General features: G+C 40.5%; 1 long non-coding RNA gene across 1 annotated transcript; it reads left to right on the plus strand.

The window, feature by feature from the left end:
- Nucleotides 1-201: 201 nt before the first annotated feature.
- LOC146438864 (uncharacterized) lies at nt 202-4811 on the plus strand. Its single transcript, XR_014851211.1, has 2 exons — nt 202-352; nt 4378-4811. It is a non-coding gene; the product is annotated as an uncharacterized LOC146438864 (long non-coding RNA).
- Nucleotides 4812-5728: the final 917 nt, after the last annotated feature.

Consider the following 5728-nt stretch of genomic DNA (forward strand, 5'->3'; position numbering starts at 1 on the left):
TACTTTTACTTGCTAAAGGTATGTGCTGTGGTTAAGATATAGACAATGCTATGAAGAGATGAGGAGCCTGGTGCATTTAAGATCTTCATGATTCATCTCTCTCAGGAGCGTGATCAGAAATAGAAGGATTACTGAAGACAGTTCATTCCAGTCCTGTCACAGGATCTTGGGATAGCAATTGTGAATATTAAAGCAGCAGATATCATTGGGAGCAACTGAAATACATGGGTTTGCTCATTATGTTTCTGCTATCAGATGTGAGAACAAGTGCCCTGTTGGACCATGTGTGTCTGTGGGTCAGACCCTAAGCTACTCCATGGTATTTCTGATGTCCTCATGTTCTGGGACTTCAGTAAGTTGTGCTTTATTTTTCTGGCAGAAAAGATGTATATATGATAATAATTTCCATTAATTGTATGTAATACTTTACTCTAGCTCCTTTGCAAATGTAGAAGCAAAGCTATTGTGTCTATTCATGGGCAGCTTGGCTGTTTCATTCTGTCCCTTATGCCTGCAAGGGAAGATTTGAATTATAACACTAGAGATGTTCTCTGGCTGATACTGTGGGATGGTTATGTTTTTCTTTTCATTTTAAGCCTCCTTATCCTATTCTTGATATGGCTTTCTATCCAAAAGAAATGTGCTTTTCTGTAAATCTTTCCATTTACTCTGTCCTCAGCTTGCTACTCCAAAATTGTATTTCTGATAAAGTTTTGAACCATCATAGAGAGACATAAATTCAATGTTTCTTACACCTGTCCATGAGAACTTCAGTATAAATCCACATGGGAGGCAAAAGGGCAGGGGGAGAAGAAATTCTTGTCCCTGTTGCTGCAAGTTCTGGCTGTGATAGCAAGCAGACAAGGTTAATTGTTGGTTGCCTAGAGCTTTTCCTTGTGTTTGTACTAAGTTAAGCCAGGGTCGTGCAGAGTCACTGAGGGCATGAGGAGCTTGGGAGGGGCCTCAGGTGTCCCAGGAAAACCTGAAGCTGCACTCTGGGCTCACCTCAGGTGAGAAGCAGGATGAAATGTCAATCACTGGGTAACCTCATTCTAGGGATGAGCCATTGACCCCATTGCAAGTCTGGGAATGAGGCTGTGGAGTGAGCAGAATGCTTCGTGCCACATACTGGGAGGAGAACTCTTTGAATCCACAGCTGCAGGCTGGGAATGATGAAATGAGGGTGGTAAGGGTGCAGTTCGTGGGGAGGACCAAATACAATGCAAGCTGAAATTGGAGTTCTGGTCAGCTACCTGTGCCACATGAAATGAGTGTAAATGGTTTTATAAGAGCTTCTGAAAGATGTGCTGAACTAAGAGATGTTCCTGATGGTATGAAAATGGCAATGCAACTTTCTTCCCTTTGCTTCTATTCCCTAATAGCCTTCTTGTCTCAGTTCCACCTCACTGAATACTTCCCTTTTGTTAATCACATGGAAAGCACCCTTTTCCTAGCACCTACCAGCATATAAATCTCTCACTTTCCACCTGCTTCCTTAAAGATTAGTTTCATGTTCTGATCCACCAAAGTAACCCACCTAACACCTTGCAGCAGAGATTGCAGGAGCAGTTTCACGTCGCCAACAAAATCCCATCAAAGCCGGAAATTGTTTTCTTTATGTGAGTGGCAAGGCAATTACCAAGCTGAGTGACATGGGTGGAGGAGTGCATTTACACCAGAAGCTATTGCTACAGCAGAAACTTCTGGCAGGAAAGCAGTGACTGACATCCCTTGGCTTGTTATTGAGGGCCTTGTATAAATGGAGTAGAAGCAATGACTGTTACTGCATTTCTAATCAACAAAGTGTTATGCCAGTAATTAAGTTTCAACTGACTTGCATCTCCTTTCTAGGCATTAATTGGAGGAAGATATGCAGATTGGTGGTTAATAATAGAACAGTTATAGTTCTGTAATCTTTTTCTTCGTGTTTATCAATTTGTTTGATTGTCTGCGTGGCAAATATTTGATGTTGTATGTGTCTATTTATCCATCAGACTGTTTATAAACATCATTGTTTATTGTGTTAGGGATATCTTGAAGCTCTGCAACTTGCAGAGCCTAATAGCAGCAAGTGTAGAACTTTATTTTGCAAAATAGACAGAGTGAGGCCTTTCAAAGGAAGCTCCAGATTGTCCAAACCACATATGGATGTCAGAGATGGGAACAGTGTGAGCTGCATGCTGAACCTATTTTAAACTCCCACTCATGATTTCCAAATGCAGTACTCTGTCAGAGAGCAGGCACAGAGAATTTTGGGAACTACAGCACTCATGTAAATAAGGGCTCCAGAAATGGGGTTTGTCAGAAATGTTAATAATTATATTACTGTTTGTGATGGTGCAACTAAAACTGGAACCTAACTGATAGATGCAGTTACATTGTGACTAATTGTAGAATGCCTTTATGATGCTTACTGTCCAAAGAGGCCAAAAACTTGGCAGAAGCGTTTTCATTGTTTTGTAAAGAGTGACACAGAGCACTGGGAGGGGAAGAAATATCCATGTATCACATAGTGGCAGATGCATGCTTTATCCATTGACCCCCATTGGCCACATAAACCAAATCCAATTGCATGTTCCCACACCTTTCAGTAGGTGTTGTTTACAGGAGAGCAGCTCTGCACTAGCACAGGTTTCAGTTTGTTCTGCACCCACTCATTTGCAGCTGCCTGGAATCTACCATCTGGCCACCTCTGAACAAATTGACAACTCTATTATTGCATTGGGAACCAAGCATCCATTCCCTGTGCCTGGGCTTTGTCAGTATATCAGCTCTCCATGGATGCAGTCCTGTCCTCAGGATTTCTCTAAAGTGTGCCCTATTCCCTCTGTTCCAGTAGACAAAAGATAAAGTATTTGGGCAGGGAGACAGTCAGCCAGTCTTGTTCTACAATAAATGGTTTTGTTTGCCTTAGCTAATCTACTTTCTTGAACCTCCTGGGGAAAGTGAAAACTGCTTGGGAACAATCATAGCGTAGGAGTGTGAACAAAGCATTCAGCAGAAATCCAGATGTAGGTTTCATTTATACTGAAGTGAAATACTGTTCCTTATAACAGCAGATTTCAGGTTTATACATGAAGCCTCTAGACAGTTTTTAATTCACTAGGTGACCATCATACGCAGGAGTTAACTGGTTTGAAGTTTTGTGCCTTTGGGATTGCACAGGATGGCTGAGTGCTACCCTCCAGCCCCTTTATCTAGCAGGAAAAAATGAACTTGCTTAATTCTCATTTTTCCCTTGTTGCATCTTTATACAAATGACTCTCCATAAACTTGCAGCTTGTTTTTAATCAGTTTCTGGAAATACTCTTTGAAAAAAAACATCAAGGAGCTCTGGATATAAAATAAAAAGCCTTCTTGGTGTCTGCTTTTTCCTACTCCCTATTTCTTTGACATTTTATCAAACAGATTAATTTTGTATTTGAATGGCTGCTGGAATTTGAAGCCTTAGGCAAAGTCTGGATATCCCACCCTAACCAATGTCTTGGCACTGGTGTCAGAAAAGGGCCTCTTCCTTGAAGACCAGCTGCCTGCCTAGTTCCCAGTCAAATCTGCAACCAATGGAAGTTCTGTGACATCTCTTATCCTTTTTGCAGGTACTCAGTGGATGGGAGGAAGAAGAAAGTCTCAGGCAGCTGCTTCTACACTTACATGCAATTTTCAATCAGGGGTTGCATGTGGTTACATAAATTGTGTGGTTTTGTGCATATATTGCTCCATGTAAGCATTTGTTGAGGGTTGTGCAAGAAAGGAGATGAATAGGAAAAAACTGAACTACGAAGAGCATCTTAGGTTCCTGGAGATAAATATCTATGCAGTAAACACTGTCAGTATTCTTGAAATATTTGAAAAATACCACAGATTTTACTTTTTCTGTCTTGTTTAATCTTTTCTTGAATCATTAAAATGATGAGACCTTCCAAACTGCCTTTGTAAAGGCCTCCCATTATAGCACATTCCTTGAAATTTGGTTTGAAATTGCTTCTTGCTCTCTAGGAAAATTTTATTTCTCAGTATTCTTACTGGACACGCAGGTTTGAGTTTGTAACTGTCTCTCTGAAATTACAACCATGACACAATAAAAATAGTTATATGAAAATACAAACGCTTAAAATAATGAAGAATGTATGTACTTTTATGGTGTTTGAATAGTGAAAGAATGGGGGAGAAGATTAATGTGTTTCTGAATGTGTTGATAGGAGGCATGTGCTCTTGGATTTTGGACAGGAATATTCTCTGTTATAATTCAAGTCTCTATAATTCAATTCTCCTTCTCTGATCTACCAATCTGGACTCCTGTCCTATGAATGCTTTAAAGTCCTACCATTTTTATTCCTGAGGGTCATCAAATCCAGTTCTTTACCTCATGTTTTCTAGGTCTCTGATTGTGTTCCTGACTCTCCTCTGCACTCTTTCCAGTTGAACTGTACACACAAACCTACAACTGGGATATTTGAAGTTGAAGCTGCCAAGATGCCTGAAGACTCTGGTTGCAAAACATCCTTAAGTGAGAATTCTATCTCTGCAGAGTTTTAGATCATGGCAAGGGTAAAACTGGTGCATTTGTCCGACAGCTTTCAGTCAGAAGGAGCTATGTTTTTCCAGGGTGGTCCTACTCAAAATGTTTTCCCAACTAGCATATCTGCAATTAAGCTCATGTAACTTCAAAGGTTCCAGTCAGTTTCCAGAATTGTCAGGGAAGGGGACCACTGCCTTAAGACAGTTTAGCCTGCTCTCTATTGCATATAAGGAGCTTTCAAGAATTACAGACCTAGCTGAGGTATGCCTGTTATCTTAAAAATCAAGAAAAATTAGAGCCCCAGACCATAATTGCCTCAGTCACACAGAAAATCTGTATCCCAAGTCACTGGACTTTTTCTCTTCCAGTAAATCAAAGTGAACTGTGATTTAAGCAATAGCTTTTGTACATGGTGGTGCTGCATAAAATATCTATGGGAAATGAAAGGAATCTAGTCCACTGCTGAAAGAAAATGAGTGGTAGTTCTGCTGGGCATTGCAGAGCCTGTCAACCTCAGTGGAGAACAATGTGTTGGGGGAGGAGAAACTGTTAACATGCTCTCTGGTCAGAACTGGCAATTTTCCTTATTGTGAAAGGTCCTATACTGAAAGCACTGGGGATTTAATGCTTTTATTCACTGGACACAGAATTGTGGAAAATTTAATGTTAAATAAATAAACAAACTTTGGTAACAGCAGGACAAAACTTTTTGAGCCAACAGGCCTGAGCATCTTCTCTCTGTTTCTTCTTCATCCTCACCTTTAGCTGATAACACACAATTTATTTGACATGGAGCCAGCCCAGCTTACCATATGCTTAAAATAGGTATTTTCCCCACTCATCTCCCTGGTGCAAGCACAAGCTACTTGCACCATGTTCTGGTAGAGGCAGGAAACACTCTCAGGAAACGTATACAAAGCCAGAACAGACTGCTGATGAAAATGCCTGTGTTGACTTCAAAATGTTGGCCTGGATGTTTCTGGTTTCTCCAGACCATGCCAAAACACCTGCACATCCCTCCAGATGCAACATGCTCTGTAAATATTAACTATGTGCTTTCTTTAAAAATAACTTAAAAGACTTATCCTTCACTTTCTACTCTCTTCCTGTTTATCTGGACTGCTTTCTTCTGTCCACTGTGACAGTTGTTTGGTATCATGTAACTTCCTTGCAGTTCCAAAGGGAAAAACTCAATATTAACGCTTCTGC

Source organism: Lichenostomus cassidix, chromosome 3 (genome assembly GCF_008360975.1).
Source record: "Lichenostomus cassidix isolate B80296 chromosome 3, HeHo_3.0, whole genome shotgun sequence".
Taxonomy (NCBI): Eukaryota; Metazoa; Chordata; class Aves; order Passeriformes; family Meliphagidae; genus Lichenostomus; species Lichenostomus cassidix.